General features: G+C 54.2%; 1 long non-coding RNA gene across 1 annotated transcript; it reads right to left on the bottom strand.

The window, feature by feature from the left end:
* Nucleotides 1-8,708: 8,708 nt before the first annotated feature.
* On the bottom strand, nt 8,709-9,889 carry LOC123330241. Its single transcript, XR_006545991.2, has 2 exons — nt 9,521-9,889; nt 8,709-9,410 (listed from the first exon to the last, which is right to left on the bottom strand). It is a non-coding gene; the product is annotated as an uncharacterized LOC123330241 (long non-coding RNA).
* Between the last annotated feature and the right edge of the window lie 8,615 nt (nt 9,890-18,504).

Below are 18,504 nucleotides of genomic sequence, written 5' to 3'. Positions count from 1 at the left end.
TTTTTTCAGGCTCTGTTCAAGAAGGTCCCCTTGGCTGGGTCCTTTAAGGCTGAGCAAAAATGCCACCTTCCCTCTGGCAGTGTCCCTGCTGCCTCGGGTGGGATTCATTGCCACCTGTGCTCCCATTGTGCTTGCCAAGAGCTCCAGTGAGGACCCTCCTTCTTAGGAGCATTCTGTCTGTCTCATTCTTCATATGACTCTTCCCTGTCCAGCCAGTGGGATTCTGGGTCTTATTCTTTAAGATTTTGCCCTGCACACAGTAGGGGCATAATTAATATTTGTTAGGTTGAATAGATAATTGCAATTTGCACCATGCACGGATCACTTGTCTTTCCTTAAAAACTTTAAAAATCATCCCCATGGGCTTTTAAATATCCCTCACCATACCGAAACGGATAAATAAAAAGAAATCCCTTGTTCCCTTCTCCCTCCATATCAACATCCCCAGTGGGAGCCTGCGAAGGGATGGGAGCACTCTTGCCAAGATGGAAGTTCTAAGAGAGGGTGCCCCTTCCAGCCACACGGGCTTGTGGGAGGTGTTCTCTTGTCTGCAGGAGAGAACAGCTAGAGTCCCAGCTTGAGAGACAGCTGCAGGGGTGCTGGGGCCCCTGGTCCCGGCAGGAGTCGGGGGGGCAAGTGCAGCCTCCCTTGCAGGAGTCTGGAGCAAGACCCCAGGTGAGCTAAGGGCCTGTCTTTTGCCTCCTCAGCCTCAGTGGCCTGCGGAGGAGAGTTGGTGGCCTGATGACCAGCGTCCTCCCCCCAGCCCCGGGGGGTCCAGGCTGGGGTTGGGGGCAGGGCTCTGCCTGGGCCACTAACTTGCTGTGTGACACTTGGCAAATCACCACACTCCCCTCATCTCAAAAAGGCAGCTGCTCTCTACATGCCATCCAAACATGCCATGCTGCTGCTGCTGCTGCTAAGTCGCTTCAGTCGTGTCCGACTCTGTGCGACCCCATAGGCGGCAGCCCACCAGGCTCTGCCGTCCCTGGGATTCTGCAGGCAAGAACACTGGAGTGGGTTGCCATTTCCTTCTCCAATGCATGAAAGTGAAAAGTGAAAGTGAAGTCACTTAGTCGTGTCCAATCTTAGAGACCCCATGGACTGCAGCCTACCAGGCTCCTCCATCCATGGGATTTTCCAGGCAAGAGTACTGGAGTGGGTTGCCATTACCTTCTCTGAGCAAATATTAATATATGAACAACAACAATAGAAATTTGCGCTCTGAGCTCTCTTGAGGGCTTGCGGTCTAGACACAGGGAATTTTATGGGAGAAATGCCACCAGTTTTTGGATTTTCAAGAGAAAGGGCAAGACCCGAAAGTGCCATAAGAGGGCTCACCCCTTCCCTGCGCAATCCCACACACTGCCTGCCATGGCTCACGTCACCGCATCTGTGAATCGAGGCAAAGAAAGACTTCGGCCCGTAAATTCAACTCTTTGGAGAGAATGGGACATAACAACCATTTCTTTAGCACCTATTATGTGCCAGGGACTATTCCAGATAGGCTATGGATAGAGCCATAAAGAAATTTGGCAAAAACAGCTGTCCTGATGGGAGTTTACATTCTAGTCTGGAGAAGCAGATAATAAGCAAAGAACTGTGCAGACAGAGTGTGGGTGAGAAGGGCTGTGGAGAGGAAGAGAACAGGCAAGGGGGTGGGATGGGAGCGTCTCTCGGAGCACAGAGCCAGGGGCCAGGGGACCCTCCTGCCATGCTTGAGCCAGGGTGAGTGCCAGGCTTTGCCCTGAAGGGGCTTCTGATGTATTTGGAGAAACACAGTGGACCGTGCTGCTCAGGGCCCCGTGGGATTTCTTCCCTGGACAGGATTCCCCTCACAAGCTGGCTTCAGACAGGTTGGGAAGGTGGGAGTCGGCAGGCTGGAGGCTTCAAGGTGGGCTTCCTGAAGGAGGTGGCATTCTGGGCTGGACCTTGAAGGGTGTGGAAACTCACAATTGCATGGGAGGGAGAGGGCACCCCAGGCCAAGGTACAGTGTGAGCTGAGGTGCAGCAGAGGCTGCTCCTCTCACCCCACCCCCATGCATGGGGTATGGGTGGGCCCAGCCCCCAACCTGAGCTCAGCAGGGGCTGCGCGCACACAGCCCTCCCTGTACCTGTGCAAACGCTGTGCCCTCCCTGTCTTGGCCCCTTTTAGAGGACTGTGGTGCCAACCTCTACCCTCGGCAGGACGCTGACGTCATTCCTTTGTCTCCTTTCTCTCCCCACTGCTAGCCTTACCCAACACAGAGCTGTTTCCAGCACAGATCCAAAGAGAGCATTTCCATCTGGGGGTTGGACCCCAGGAAGGCACAGATATCACTTCTTCTCTCTTCAAGGAGACCCCCAAACAGTCATCCCCTGATCTCAAGGACAACTCTGGTCCCCTCAGTGCCCTGAGTGGACTGGGAAAGCTAGAGCAAGGCACAGGCCTGGAGGTCCAGAAAGGGGTTCGGGAATAGTCTTGTGCTGGTGCCCTTCTTGGAGTCGTGTTATGGAACTGGGGTGGGATGGTCCAGGCCTCCCGAGCTCTGGGTCGAGCATCAGAAGCGCCTGGCTTATGGGTGAGACGGAGGTGGGGGTTTTACATCCGTCATGCAGCTCATTAGGGGCTTACAGGCAAGTCTGGCCTGCAGGGCCCTGGGGTGAAATCTGGCCCGGGGAACGGGAGGCTGGTGGACAGCTGAGCCTGATGAAGGCAGCCAGGCTATTACTTAACCATCTTGATGGGCTTTACGCTCCCAGCGGTGACATTTTTGCTGCGTTGCTTAAAAAAACAGTAGCGGCGCCTCCCCTGGTCATTTTCCTACTTTTTCCTCATAAATGAAAAGGCAGATGCTTCCCAGAAGAGTTGCAGCTAGAATCTCATTTCTCCCCAGCGCCTGAGAGCTTGGGACGAGATGAGAGAGACTGTGGGCCCCTTAGGGCTGCCTCTTCCCGCCCCGGCCCACCTGTCTTACACCCACATCCACCACCCCCTTCCCACAGGCCATCACTTCCCTCATTCTTGTTTTCTCAGCGAGACCCCTTTGTCTTCAAAGTCCCTTAACTGCTGCCCCCTTTTGCTCTGCCCTCCCCTCTTTCCTTGTCCATCCTTCCCCTCCCCTCCTCCCTGTCCCTTCCTCTCCCCTCTTCCCTCAACCCTTTCTTCTCTCTCCCACTTTCTAGGTCTCCCTTGGTTTTGCCGATGAGTAAACAGAGACAGAAGGAACTTGCCCAAGGTCACACAGCTCATCCCCTTGGGTGGTTGGTGACGCTGCAGGTGCTCAGGCCTGGGGCTCCTGTCCGAGTCTGCAGCACGGGGCGGGGGTGGGCGATGGGCCCTTGGGACGGGGTGTCGGGGTTGCAGTGTCCACCTAGGAAGCCACGGGTCTGGCTCGACCAGACCCTGGCTCTGTGGACCAGCAGCAGTGGGGGCACCTGGGAGCTGGTTAGAAAGGCGGAGTCTCACAACATGCCCCCCACCTCCACCCCGCTCTCCTGCAGCCTGGGACCTTCTGTACTAGTTTCAGCATTTTAACAATATTGCCCAGGAGAGTCATGGGTGCATGAGAGTTTGTGCCTGAGTGTTTTCAGGGAAGGGTCTACATTCCACCAGGCTTGGATATATAGACCCCTCAGCCACCCCAGGTGCCCTCACAGCCTCTGTATCACCCCCTACCCCTTTCCCCCCAATCCCCACTCCCTGTCCCTCTTCATCACCAGGGAAAGCATATCAGAGTTCCCACCAGAGTCCAGAGCGGGCAGCACTGGGCAGCAGGTTGGCAGGCGGCCTCAGGGTCTCTGGAGGCTCAATTATCTGGAGGGTAAGATAATGGGATGTCATGGTGTCCTCCATCCAGAGGTAAGGGGCCCAGCCCCCAAATCCTGGAGTCTCCCTGACTTTCTCTCCTGATCAATGATGGCTCAATGTTCCTCCTGCCCCTGAAAGATGAAGGAGGCATCTAATCTCCCTCCCCTGAGTCAGGGCTGGGTCTGGTGACTCACTTCACCAAAGGAGACTGTGGAATTACTTTCTGGGACTTGATCCTTGATCACAAGGCACCTCCTCCTTGGTCTCCTGGAACACCTGCTCTTGCTACCCCGCTATTGTGTTATAAGAAGCCCTGAAAGAGGGCGGTGTGAAGAGGAGCCGAGGCCTGGGGCCAGCAGCCCAGGCAAAGCTCGCAGCCACGTCCACGCACACTTGCCGAGACTGGCTCACCTGGGCAGCGGTGGCGCCAGCGCCCCCCGTCGGGCGGGCGTGGCCGATGCCACAGGCAGCGGACTAGTCTTCCTTGTTGAGCCCTGCCAAGCTGCAGGCTCACGAGCAAAATAAAGGACTGCAGTGTTTTGAAGTCACCAAGTACTGGGGTGGTTTGTTATGTAGCAATAGGAAACTGGAACACCCCTGAATCCAGTCTGTCAGCAATCTTGTCAGCTCTGCCTTCTAAATATACCCAAATCCAACCTCCATCATTCTTGCTTGGAAGTTTGCAAGAGACCCTTAGTGGGTCTGCATTGCCTCCAGAGCCCCTTGGCCCCTACAGTCTCTTCTTCTGCTAAAGCGAGAGTCAGATCCCACCCTTCTGTTTAACCCTCTACAGGTTCGCCATGTCACTCACAGTGAGAGCCAGAGTCCTTCCCGTGGCCCAGAAAGCCTTGCCCAGAAAGTCTCTGATGCTACGTCTCCCTACCCTGGCCGCCTCCTCCTCTCTCCTCAACTCCTTCCACTCTGGCCACCAGTCTTCCTGTAGTTCTTGACCATCCCAACTTCGCTCCTGCCCCAGGGCCTTTGCACCTACAGCTTGTTGAACCTGAAGCACACTGCTTGCAGATACCCTCCTGGCTACTCCCTCATTTCCTGAGGGCTGTAGTCAAATCTTTTCAGAGGGGCTTCCCTGCTCACACTACAGAAAGCTGCACTCCTTTCCCAGGCCAACCCTGTTTTCTTCCTTCACGGCACTTAGCACTGGCATTCTATATGCTTATTTTATCATGTTTCTCCAGGCTAGAGATAACATTTCTAACATAGACTTCTTGAGAGTGTGGATTTTCGCCTGTTTGCTTGAATCCCCAGCACTCAGTGTCTGGCCTGCGGTGGGTACTCAGTACATGTTGGTGGAGTGAACGAAAGCTTGCAGTCTGGTCTGGGCTAGGGAGCCAGGCAGGGTTAGGTACTGCCAGACTGCTCTTTCTCCTGGGAACTACACTTCCCAGGGCTCCTTGCGAGGGGCTTCCGGCCCGGGTCAGAGGGCAAGAAGGAAGCAAGCACAAGCTGCCCGGCAGCGCTCCAGCCTCCTCAGCGCCTGGCCTCTCCCTTTGGGTCTGGCTCACCTCTGTCCCACCCCAACCCCTTCCTGCAGTCTCTGCTGCTTGTTGAAATCTCACCTGGCTGCCAAGGTTTGGACACCACTGTACCCATCTGCCACCTCCTTCCCCAGGGGTCAACTCAGATGGCCATCTGGGAGTTTACCAAGGCTCCCCCAGGGAGTCTGCCTCTGGGGCCTCCTGGCTGCAGGGGCCCAGAAGAGGTCCAGAATGCCAGTCTCTGCCCTAATTAGCCCTGCCCCGGCCGCCCACTCCCCTCCCCCCGTCCTCCCCACTCCTGGTGGCATTCTCTTTCTTGGTTCCCAGGGCTTTAACATCTGGCTCCCCGCAGGGTTGATCTCACCTGGAGACACTGCCAGGCCTGTCACCACTTTAAAAGGCCTGGATTTAAAAAGAGAGCCCCAAGCCCTCTTCCCCGGAATGTCTGCACCCACATTTACATCTCTGACATCCTCCCAGCTGCGAGGCAGCAGAACCTGCTTCCAGCTACTTTTATTTAGGCTTCAGAAGGAGGCTTGTGGCCATCGGCAGATGAGGTCTGCGGGGCCCTGGAAGCAAATCTCAGCCCCGAATCTCTAAAAATAATTTTCTATTTGGCTCCGGAACCTGGTTTTGCTCTTCATCTGCCTGCAGGAGGCCTTGAGAGGGCCTAGATCCTGATGTTGTGCCCTGAAAAGCTGATGCAGGAGGTGCTGAGAGGTGGCCTGGCTCCAGTCCCCTCCCCTCCCCCATCTCCAGTAGCGATGGGGCATTGCCTCTCAGCTGCATCAAACCTAAGATACTGTTCAGCGAAAATGTAACCATTATGTTAGGTACCACAAAGAGGGAAAAAAAATTGCTGCTGATTAAACCCGGGTAAGGCATCCACTGTTAAACATATCCCAGTTTTGGCATTACTAAAATGTGAAAACAAACGTGTGTCTTAGATGAAATACAGTCCTAGCCTGGGTGGAGTCTGGGTGTCTCCCCTTCCTCTCCGCACTTGACCCTGTCTGGCTCACGTCCTCCCTGGAAAGGAAGGGGTGGAAGGTTTGTCTTAGATCCAGAGGCTTTCGGCTCCCACTCTTGCTGGGGCTGCGTGTGTGAGAGGAGACTGGGAAGTGCAGAAGGGGGTCCTGTCAGCCAAAAGCGGGAAACAATTTTCCTCCCACAGAGCCTGCTGAATAATAAAGGCACAAGCCCACGCTGCTGCCTCGTGAACCCAGCGCAAAAAAACGGGTGGCCTCAGCCTGAGTCCCACTGATCTGAGTCATGGGGACTAGCATGTGGGAGGGGCCTGTCCTCAGCCCTGTCGGATTCCTCAGCCCTCTGTACTCAGAGGGGTTCTTGGCCCCACCAGAGGAGGGCGCTGGAGGGAGCCTTGTCCCTTGCTTCCTGAGAAGCCAGCAACCTGGAGCTGTCAACACCAGTCCAGGGAGATGGGATGACGTAGGAGGGACAGACAAGGGAGCCGGGCCCAGAAAAACTCCCGAGAGGAGCAGCCAACTGCAGCAGGAGAGACTGGAGGGAGACTGCAGTAGTGACGGAGCGGATGTCTCATCCTCTGCAGACAATGGAGGACATCACTGTGCTCCCCACACCCCCAAGGCCCCCAGTGCCTGTTCTCAGCTGGGGAGCGTGGGCAGCTGCCTGCTCCAAGGTGAGCCTCTTTTCCTTGTGTCCTTAGCTGAAGGGAACCTCCTCCCTCAAGGTTACCTTAGTTTCCGGAGGCAGCCCACATCCAGTGACTAGTAAAGGCTTAGGATGCTTGGCCTAACACCGAGTGGGACCACCTGCAAGGCCAGCCCCGCTCCACAGCTCCCAGGGGGTGGCTGAGACCTTGGCCATGACTGTGTCACAACCCAGCTTCTCAGTCTGCCTAGTCCTGCCTCCCTCGCTTCCTGGGGGTGAGGTGACCACCAGGAAATCTACTTACAAATCTCCATCTCTGAGTCTGTTTCACAGGCCCCTGACCTGTCACAGAGACCTTGGGTAAATGAGAGGGAATTTGCGAGTTCCACTGTGAGCCCCTCCTACCCTGTGGGTCCTCTAGGCCATGGGTGGTGCTAGGGGACTCCCTAAGAGTCTCTCTCCTCCAGGTCAGTCTCAGCTCCCTGCCCATCCACCAACCCAGAGGAGAGGCTGCAGATGCATGGACCATGGCAGGGGGCCAGGGATGCAGACGGAGCCCAGGAAGGGGGGCTCAGGGACGTCTGGCAGGTGATCTAGCTGCTGGGGGACCCCAAGTGTGGCTTGGGGTAGTGCAGGCCCCCCACCTGTGTGCCCAACAGAGCACATCTGAGCTTGTACAAAGCTAGGGGTTGGCCCGTGTGTCGGTCTATATATGATCACATGTATAGTTACGTGTACATAAATGCATGTGGGCATATCCGTGTATACACATGGAGACAGGAGAAAGCTGTGTGTTTGCACCTGGCGCGCAAGCATGTGTTTATGAGTGTACATGAAGGAGTCTGTGTAAGTAGGCGTCAGTGTGTGCAAACAGGCCTGTGTGTTTATCAGTGTGCCTATGTGTGGGTACAGACAACTCACAGAGGCAGCTCGCTGCGTGTGTCATCTCCCTCACCAGCTCCAGCCTCTCTCCTGCCTCAGAGTTTCTGTCTAAGCTGTCTTGAGATCAGCTTCTTATTTTTCCCCCAATTTTTATTGGAGTACAGTTATGAGAGACCAGCCTTTTCTCTTTATGGCTCAGCCTCCTCCTAGAAGCCTTCCATGGCAAAGCCAACAGAAATTCCAGCCTACGCTGTCTTGTCATGGGGTGTTTTTACTGAAACAATTTACTTGTAGGCTTGGCTGTCTGCATTTGACTGTGTCGCCATCAGACTGGGCGCTTCCTGAGGTCAGAGCTGTGCCTCCATCATCAGACTGATGTTCCCAACCATGGGAACTGCCTCTCTCATCAGGCCAGGATCTCCCCAAAGATGGAACCTAACTATCTCCTAGATTGAGCTCAATAAGACCCACGGATAATGCCCTGAGAGAAGACAGAGAGCTGGGGACCACAGTCCCCATATCAAGCCCAGTCCCTTTCCTGGTGACCTGTGCAGGTGTCCAACAGAATGAGCTGTGGGTTGGGTGTCTGGACACCTGAGTTCCAATCTTGACTCAGTGTGACTCAGGAAAACGTTTGCTTTCTGGGGTTCAGGTACCCAATCTCTAATGTGAGTCAGCCCCAGGGCACCCCACGGCCCTGCCCTCGGCCATCACATCTCTGGGGACGTCCACCTCCAGGGTCCTGTGTGGCCCATGTCGTTTCCCCTGACTCTGGCCCACCCACCCATCCCCACTTTAAGCTTGTTAATTGACCAGCTGCCAGCTGCATCCTCCCCCCTCAGCCACGTGGAGGGAATGAGGAGGGTCAGTGGGCCACGTGTCCTGGGTTATTACATTGAATAAGCTGACAAAAGCCATCAGAAGATATATTGTTTAACAGGAGATTAAAAACCAATGAGAGCAGCTGGGGCTCTGACCCCGAGTCTCTGCGTTTTTAATTTAATTTCTTTTGCTGCTCAAATCACCACATTCTAAAATGATAAAAGTAGCTGTGTTTGCTCAAGGGTTTTATCATTAATTGATTTGGCTGAAGTTTTCCCATAAGACACATCTACTGGAACACGCTTCTCATTTTAAGCTGCTAGATTCAGTGAGAAGGGAAAGGTCAAGATTCATGGAGTCAGGGGCTGGGGTCCAGGGTCACCTTGGCAAGAATCTCCCTATAGGTCAGCAGGCCCAGGTCCTATGCAGGCCCTGGCCCTTGGAGCAGGCTTCTCCCTACCCTTCAAGCTAAAGGCCAGAGTCTGCATGGTCTTCCCCCACCCTAGGTGGGTCAGAGCCTGGGCCACCCCAGGCTCTAGGGGCAGGTTTCTGGCCAGGCCTCATCTGCTAAATCCTTGCCATTCAGTGGAGATCAGACCCACTCAGGCCCCCACTTCCCTAACAGACCTTCCCCTCTGTCTGTCCCTCCTTTCCCCATCTCCACTGGGGTCCCTTCCTGGGCCGGGGCCCCCACGCACTCCAGACAGGCCTCAGCAGATGATGGCAGCTGGTCCCCGCTCTTGGTTGCGGGATCAGAAAACCTTCATGGAAGACAGATGTTTGTGCTTCACCTTGAAAGATAAGGAAGATTAAACAATTACAATGTGTTAAATTTCTGATGACATATAGTACAGGTGTAACTATCTTAACAGAACACTTGAAAATTTCAGACAAGTCTTACGTGTGAGCATGAACCCTCCCCGGTGCACATGCAGGGCCGCTGATTGAGCCTGTACCCCCAGGGCAGGAGGCAGGGGTCCCGGTAGTGACTAGAGGGCTGAAGCATGTTAGACATGCCTGGCGGACCCTACTCCACCCTTACTCAGCAGGCGGCTCTCTTGGTCTCAGCCTCCTTGTCGCGGTGAGGCTGGACCTCACACTCTCAAATTTCAGGGTTGACGTAGGGGTGGGTTGCTCTCCCCCAGCTCCAGTTCCGGAAATCCCAGGAAAGGGCTCTGATTGGTCTGATTTGGGTCACAGTGCCCAAGTCTGGGCCAATCACAGGGCAGGATCTGGGAAGAGGCTGGTGGTTCCCATTGGTCCACGTGGTGCCAGCTGTTGGGAGGGTGAAGACACCGGGTTGGGCAGGGTGGTGTTTCCTAAAGTAGGGGGATGGCAGACAGGGACATTCCCTCAGATTGAGTGTCCAACCACTGTTAACATTGGGGTGTAGTTCATGCTGATATACTTTTTATTCAAAAGGCAAACGCAGGTAAAGGGATTTAACATAAGAGGAACTGAAATAGACGCACATGGAACAATGATGGACAGCCCCGTAAACAGAGAAGGCTCATGAAAATCACCGTGAGGTACAATTTCCTCTGGATTGACAAAAATGAAAATGGTTCTCCGTCAGGGATGTGGGAACAGGAACTCTTCACTCGATCTTGGTACCGCCACTCAGCGGCATCCTGTACAGATGAAGATGAGCCCCCTGCCACCCTCTTCTGCACATACATCCTGGGAGACAATCTCATGTGTGTGCAAAGAGACCTGGAGAGTGGCAGCATTTTATAGGAAAAAAATGTTGTCAATAATCTCGGCACTTATTAACCAGAGAAAGAATAAATACAGCATGGGATACTCAGAAATAGAATTCTTGGCAAGAGTTAAAATTAATGTTACACATTATCGAGATGGATTAGTGAACCAATGTATTATTCTTTGGGTAAAAAAGCAGGTTGCAGAGAGTCTCATACTATTTATTAACATGTAAGAACATGTACAAATATTATGTATTACTTAGGATACATTCCCGGGTAGTAACTGTTTAAAATCATGCATCGAAATGATACCAACTTTGAGTGACAGAGGGAAGGGGTTTATATAAGGAACTGGGGAGAAGTACACACAGGATTTCAGCTGCATGAGTAATCTTTACCTCTTAAAATGATCTAAAGCAAAATAAAAATGAAATGGGGATCCTTCTGTTTATATGTATAAATATATAAATGTATGTATATGTGTGTTTTGTGTCTCTCTATATTTTTTTAATGTCCTGCTGTTCACCTACCATTTTATAATGAGCATGAACACATGATTTTTAATAGCTGCATAATATCCCTCCATAGGGATGTGTCGTAATTTATGAAGCCATATCCTGTGGTTACCTGTGTAGGTTTTTTCCCCCCTATTTTTTCACGCAGCAGTGAGGGTCCTTATTCAGATTGTTTCCTTAGGGAAGAAAACTGGGTCAAAGATTTGAGCTATGTTTTAAGGCTCTGGATAGTTGTTGGGTGGAATGTTAGCCAGAACTCTCTGGGTTGCAAGGGGACAGACCAGTTCAAACGGGCTTAAGTAGGGACACTCATTGGCTTGTGTTGCTGAAAAGGCCAAGGAAAGAGGCTGCCTTCAGGGATGAGCCACAGTTCTCAGGGACTAGTCCTCCTCTCTCCGTCTTCGCCTCTGCTTTCCTCTGACTCGGGGTCATCACACGGCCCAGGTTGGCCTCCAGCATCGCGGGGCTCACAGGCTAGCTTCCTAGGGCCGCTGTAACAAATGACAACAAACACGGTGGGTTCAGACAGCAGAAATGCAAACTTTTGCAGTTTGGGAGGCCAGAAGTCCAAAAGCAAGGCCTGCAGGGCTGTGCTCCCTCCCTCCGGAGGCTCCGGGAAAGAATCCTTTCCTTGTCTTCTCGGCTTCTGTGGGCTGTTCGTATTTCTTGGCTTGTGGCCGCATCTTGGCTAGGTTTGCATATCATCTTCTCCTTTCTCTGTTTAATCTCTCCTCTGTGTGTGTCTAATTTCTCTTATAAGGATACTTGTGATGGCAGTTAAGGCCCACCTGGATAATCTAAGATAAGCTTTTCTTCTTAAGACCCTTAACTTAATCATTCCCTTTGGTATCTTTAGGTAACAGTCACCCTTTTGGCATATAAGGGTAAGGTTTACAGGCTCTGGGTATTAGAAAGTAAATATATCCTTGGAAGGGAGGCTTTTGAAAATTTATTTGGCCTTGTGGGGTCTTAGCTGTGGCACATGGGATCTACAGTTGAGGCACGTGGGATCCAGTTCCCCAACCATGGGTGGAACCTGGGCCCCCTGCATTGGGAGCATGGAGTCTGAGCCCCTGGAGCACCAGGGAAGTCCCGAAGGAAGACTTTTTCAGCCTACCACACCATCCCTACAGCCCAGGATCCCAGAGGATCTCAGGGGAGGACTCTAATTGGCCAGAAAGATTCACACGCCTATTCCTAAACTGATCACTGTGGCCAGAGCACAGAGGACCTCCAGTTGGTCAGGCCTCAGTAACACTCCTGACCTTGCAGCTGGAGAGTAGGGCCAGCCAGCCCCACCTAACCACACAGACACAGTGGTATCACTCTGGGAGGGAGGAAGGGCAGGTCCCCCAAGACTGGGATGCTGGGCAAGCAAACTGCATGTCCCTCAAGGACGGGAGGGGCTTTGATGAGTATTCTGCATAGAGATGCAGCCTGAGCAAAGGCTCAGAACTGGGAGATTCAAGGCATGAGAATGATAATAACCATCCACTTTTGCTGAGTCCTTTTATGCTCCAGATACTGTTCTCAGCATTTTGCACGTACTAACTCATTTATGACTTATGTCTCCACATGACATAGATGTGCTGTTGTTACTGCCATTTTCCCAGATGAGGAAACTGAGGCACAAAGAGATCAAGTGGCTTCCCAAGTTCTTACAGCTAAGTGTGGAGGCAGGATTTGAACCCAGGAGGTATAAGTGCCCAAGTTTTAACCACTATTCTAGAATTGATGCTTTTGAACTGTGGTGCTGGAGAAGACTCTTGAGAGTTCCTTGGACAGCAAGGAGATCCAACCAGTCCATCCTAAAGGAAATTAGTCCTGAATATTCACTGGAAGGACTGATGCTGAAGGTGAAACTCCAATACTTTGGCCACCTGATGCAAAGAGCCAACTCAGTGGAAAAGATCCTGATGCTGGGAAAGATTGAAGGCGGGAGGAGAAGGGGACAACAGAGAGTGAGACGATTGGATGGCATCACCGACTCATTGGACATGAGTTTGAGCAAACCCTGGGAAATAGTGAGGGGAGGGAAGCCTGGTGTACTGTAGTCCATAGGGTCACAAGGAATTGGACACAACTGAGTGACTGAACAACAACGAGAAGAAAGTGATCCTGTTTGGCAAGAAGGTAGAGGCTGTGTGGGAGATGGCCTGAGAACAGGTTTGTTGAGGGTGGGCTGTAGACAGCCCGAGGTCAAGCTGCGGTACTGGGGCTCTGTTTAGAAACTATGGGGCCCCAGGGATGTCAGAACAGGGGAGTCAGGGGACCAAGACGGGGCTTTAAGGGGGATGGGAGAGAGGGGGCTGATGGGGGTGGGCCATGTGGCTCGTGTGAGGATGAGGGCAGAGGAGAGGAGGGCCCAGGGCAGGGGGGTGGGGGAGGAGAGGAGGGGCCATGTCTGGAGGACACCCCAGGGGACAGAGGCGCAGGCCTCAGAGACTAGAGACCGGGGGACCCCCATGGCACCAACTGGGCAGTTGGGAGGAGGAGATAGGAGGAAGCAGCTTGGGTGGCGGGGGGGGGGCGCCGTTCCATCTGGGAATCCCGAGCCGCTCCTCTGGGAGGCCCCGGACCGGGGGCTGGCGGAGGTGAGCAGGAGCCCACTGGGAGGGGAGGAGGCCTCAGGCAAGTGGCCCTCCGGGATGGCCCAGCCCTCCCCGCCAGCAGCCTGGGGTGGGTCCTCTCTCCTCCAGAGCTGCGGCCCCTTCATCTTCGCAGGCAGCAGTGAGCCATGGTAGCCGAACTATTCCCTAAGCGCCAGGCAGAGAGCTGCTCCACCCAGAGCTTCGGCAGAGGAGGCCGCGGATGCCAGGCCTCACGGCTCTGGGATTTGGCATCTGTCGCCTGCCGGGGTCGGGGCTCTGCAGAGAGCCGGCCACTGTCATCGTGCGGCCCCCGTGCCGGTGTGCTCCATCCCAGCAAAGGCTCCCCCTCTGGGAACCTGAGAGCGTTTGTATCACAACTGTATTTGGAAGAAAGGGACACTCTCCATGGCATGGTTTTTGAATTGGAGATGCTGAGCCCCCCGACCAAATACAGGTCAGGGAGAGATAAAGACTTCGGCTTACAGTGACTCAGGAGGGCTGGAGGGAGACCCTGGAATTCCTGAGATCCCCCCCTGCCTCTGATTTTGCCACCCAATTTTAACTGTCCTGGCTGCTCCAGTTATCTGAGGCCCCATGAGAATGTGGGCGGAGCCGGGGTCCATCTCCTGCCTCTAAATGCCCCCTGCTCCTCTTCCCCAGATAGGTGTGTGCGTGTGTGTGTGAATACACACACACACACACACTCATAGACATGGATCTCGCTCTTCAGTCCTCTGCCCTCCGTGGACAGATAAACCCTCCTGTGTTTACACAGCTTCTTCAGGAGCCAGGCCTCAACCAAGGGCAGTCAGCCCCCACTGGCTGTAGAAGGTGGGTCAAGTCAGCCTTTGGGGGCTCTGCGGAATCTAGGATTAGGCTCTGAGATCCGTGCTTGGATGCGATGGGTATTCTATTCCTTCTGGTGCTGCGGAGGCTACAAAGCTCAAGACAGACTGTTTCCCAGACTCCTGTGCACCTAAGGTTTTGGCTCATGAGACAGGTCCTGCTAAATGGATGCACCTGTATGAGGCTTGGAAGGCGGACGTGAAATGCAACCAGCCTCCTGGTCTTTGGCTGCTCGCTGACGGCATATTTCCTTCAGCTGCAGTCCTGTGTCCAGTCACCAGCTCTGCAGGAACCCAGACACAGGCAGGACGCTGATGGCAGCTTCTAAGCCCTGGGATGGCAGCTGCAGCCCCCTGCATTCCTCACCTTCCTGATGGGCCAGTTCAGCGGTGTAGTTCTGCCACTCCTGGATGCCCAGCCGGGAGCCGACTTCTACGGCACCTCCCCTGGCTTTGTAAGCACCTGATTCCCTGTACTAATTCCCTCTTTGCTTAAAACCCCAACCCTGCTTCTGTTGCCTGCACTGGACCCTGATTAAAACAGACACAAATGCACTTTCTGCTGACAGTTGGGACTTTCAGCATGAAGCTAGCAGGTCACCAGGGGCCCCAAGGCCACAGGAACTAGGAAAGGCCAAGAAAAAGTGAATCGAGGGTCGAATCTGCAGAAATGCCCACCCCAACCCCCACACCACATACACCCTCCCCCCACCCCCCACCCCCGGAAGGAGGCACAAAGGAGGCACTTTTCCCCATCCTGATGCTTCAGTGTTTGGGGTCCTTGGCCACATGTGGCCTCGCGTGGCAGGATGACTTGTCAAAACGTTCATTTGTATTCTGTGGTAACCCCCACCCTGACCTTGGCTGTCTCCCATTCAGTAGCTGGCAGGACAGCTGTTGTCTCAGGGAAGGGATGACTCAGCATAAAGAGAAAAACAAGCGCTCCTGGCCCGACTTGTGAGTTTTGAAATCGCAGCCCTCATAGGGAACCTGAAATGACTCATGTGGTTGACAGCTCAGGAGCTGGGGGGCAGGTGGATGGCACACAGCATGATTCGCACCCCTCCTCCGCCCCCACCACGCAGTTCTCTGGACTAAGGACCTGGTGGGGGGAAGGCAGAGGCTTGGGTCCCTGAGAAAGAAGAGTCCTGAGGTCATGCGTGGCCATTCAGCTCAGCTCTCTCTGCTGTCCGATTGGGCTGCTTAGAGTCCCAATCCCAAATTCCTCCAATCTGACTGGCTTAGCTGATCTTTTCCAAGTCAAGGCTCCAAGTCAAGGTCAGTGATCAGGTTATGAGAAGACAGCCTGTGGGTCTGGTGACCACCTCTGGTCTAAGCAGCTATGGTCAGGTGCTGAGCCACATGGATGGAGGCATGGGTAGCGCACCTCAGAGGCTTGGCAGGGGCTGCAGGTGGGGGCCCAGCAGACACACCTGTTCCCAAACACACTGCTTCCTTCACAGTCAGTCAGTCTTTTAAGGTGGGGTCTGAGCACCATGGGGCTTCTGTGTCTCCTTCACCTCACTGGTCCATAATGGAGTCACTGCAGTGTCCCTGCCAGGATCTAGGATTTTGGCCAGATGCAATGTTTATTTGCTTTTGAATGTTTCCATGTGGCAGAACATGACTGCTTTGTTTAAGCATTCCGGGTATCCCAGCAGCAGATTTTCAGCCCCAGTTTCTGCTAATATAGAGTTTTGAGGCTGTAAGTTTGAGGCTGTAACCTGAGTGTGCCATGCCTCAGTTTCCCCATGGGTAAATGTAGCCACCTCTGGGGAGACTGATGTCCCCTTCACCAGCATAAACATGCTGCAGAGAAGCCCAGAGCAGACCCTGTAAATGTAACCCTCTGGGGAATGGGGATCCCAGTTCTTTTCCCTGTCTCTCCCCACAACCCAGCCCCCAGCCCAGGGCCTCCCACACTGTCCTCCTATAACCAAGGTGGAGAGAGGAGGCGCCTCCTGCGCCCCAGGCAGCGCAGAGAGGGCCAGGCTGGGGCAGTGAGGTGCTGACGGAGCCTTTCCCCCATGATGGATGGCCCGCCGGCTGGAGCCGCAGTTCCAATTTGCTCCCCATTTGGACAGACGCTTTACCCACAATTCAACTTGTCAGGGCCACAAATCACTCTGTGCAATAGGACCAAGGAGGCGGGGAGGGGGCGGGTAGGGAGACGGGAGGCGGGCACAGAGGAACCTGGGCTGGGGAGAGGGGCCACGGGGTTGGGGTGCTGATGGTGGGAGGTTTGGCTGCATCCTGGGCCCTTTTCCCTCCAAGTCTGCCTCCTGCAAGCTCAGCCACCCCACAGCTCCAGATGACCTGCTCCATATTCAGTCCTAACCTTGCCCCCCTTCCCTGTTCTCTGCCCAGGTGTCCCCTCCTCCTCCTGAAATAAGTACAGTGAACACCGTGCTTGTCATCGTCCTGTCCCAAACTGGCCCTTGCCCAGCTCAACCATACTGGCTCCATTATGCTTAGACATCTCTGGGGCCTTCTGCTGCCTTCCATCCCAGCACAGGCCGAGCCAACTCCACCTTCAGGCCACCAGGAGACTTAGGGCTATTCATTTGTTCACTCCTTCATCCATTCTGAAAACACTAACTGAGCATTTACTATGGCACAATGATGAGCCAAACTGTGAGCCCATAGTCCATGGATGGCGGAGGTTAATTGAACAATTAGAGAGGTGTATACAACCTCAAACTGAGACAGCAGCTGAGAAGGACATAGAGGTGGTGGGTCTGCCAGGTGTCAGTCTCTCTCCACACTCTTCTTTTAAAGCTCTGCGTAGTCTCACCTCCTCCAGGAAGCCTTCCCTGATTGCCCATCCATGCTGCTGCTGCTAAGTCGCTTCAGTTGTGTCCGACTCTGTGCGATCCTGTAGACGGCAGCTTACCAGGCTCCCCCATCCCTGGGATTCTCCAGGCAAGAATACTGGAGTGGGTTGCCTTTTCCTCAGCACCACATGATGAGTCTCTGGGTTAAAGACTTCTGGTGGTGTCTTGTCTTTCTGTAAAGCCTCCAAGGGTGAAGACTTCCTTAGTTAGGGGTCTGCCTACTTAAGCAGGGTTTGGATATCAGGACTCAGTTCTGATGCCTCCTCTTCCAGGAAGCCTTCCTCAGCAACTGTCTTGGGCCTTGAGCCCCTCTTGTGACACCCACCACACCCTGGACTCAGAGGCTTTGGAGCTGCCCCTCTCACCTCCACTGGGTACCTCTGGGGCATCCAGCTTTACTCTGTAAATCCAAAGATCTCTCCTCCAGCTCTGCTCCTGCCACCCCCTCCCCACCCCCTCACCCTTAGCCTCCCCCTACCTCTGCCCACTGCTAATGATGATGTAGAGGCAGAGAGGACAGGCTTTGATCTACAGCCGCTGCCTCCCTCCATGATGGATTTCCCAGCCTCACATATCACTTTCCCAGCTTGGTCACAGTGTTCCTGGCTTCATCTTGTCGAAAGAGCCTGGCGCTGCTGTGCTTGGAATAAACCGGAAAGGTGACTCTCCCCGTGTCCCCGGTCAGCCAGGTCCTGGGAAGCAGCAGGTGGTGAGGGAGTCAGGCCCCGCTGATGGCAGGGCTGGGTGCCTGGCAGGCCTGAGGGGTGTCTCAGTGCTGACTCATCAGTTTACCTCTCTGCAGAATGGGGAGAGGCACTTCTCCTTCTCGAGGGACTAAGACTTGCAGGGGTGAAGCAGAGAGAGAGATGTGTGAGTGCTGGCCAGCTTCCCCGAACCCGGGGGTCTGGGAGGCAGAGGGGGTCGTCACCCTTCTCGGTGGGGCTAGAACGTCCCAGGGGTGAAAATCGTATAGAGCCGACCCACTTTCAGCCGCTGCAATATCTGAGCATCTGCTTTCAGACAAAAACCGAACAGGGGACAACTGTTCTCGGTGGAGAGGAACTCACTCCAGGATCCTCTGCGATGCGTTTTCCTGTTGAATTTCAACGAGGGTTTTTCCGCCTGGCATTGATTTATGCTCCCAACCTTTCAGGCACTCGTGGCTTGTATAGAGGGAGGACGGTGCACATCAGAGGCGGGTCTGCTGAGCTGATCTCAGCCGAGATCCGTCCGCCCACCGGATACGCGGGGCGGGAGCCGGCGGGGTAGGGAGGGGGCTGAGCTGAGCGCGTCCCTCAGCACCCCCATCCTCCACGCGCTCAGGTATCTGCCTCCCAGAGTGTGCTGTTCTGATACAGAGATCGGGGTTTGGATCCTGGCAACAAGCCAGTGCTTCT

The sequence above is a fragment of the Bubalus bubalis genome, chromosome 2, assembly GCF_019923935.1.
Source record: "Bubalus bubalis isolate 160015118507 breed Murrah chromosome 2, NDDB_SH_1, whole genome shotgun sequence".
Classification (NCBI taxonomy): Eukaryota; Metazoa; Chordata; class Mammalia; order Artiodactyla; family Bovidae; genus Bubalus; species Bubalus bubalis.
This window is presented reverse-complemented; position numbering and strand designations above follow the sequence as displayed.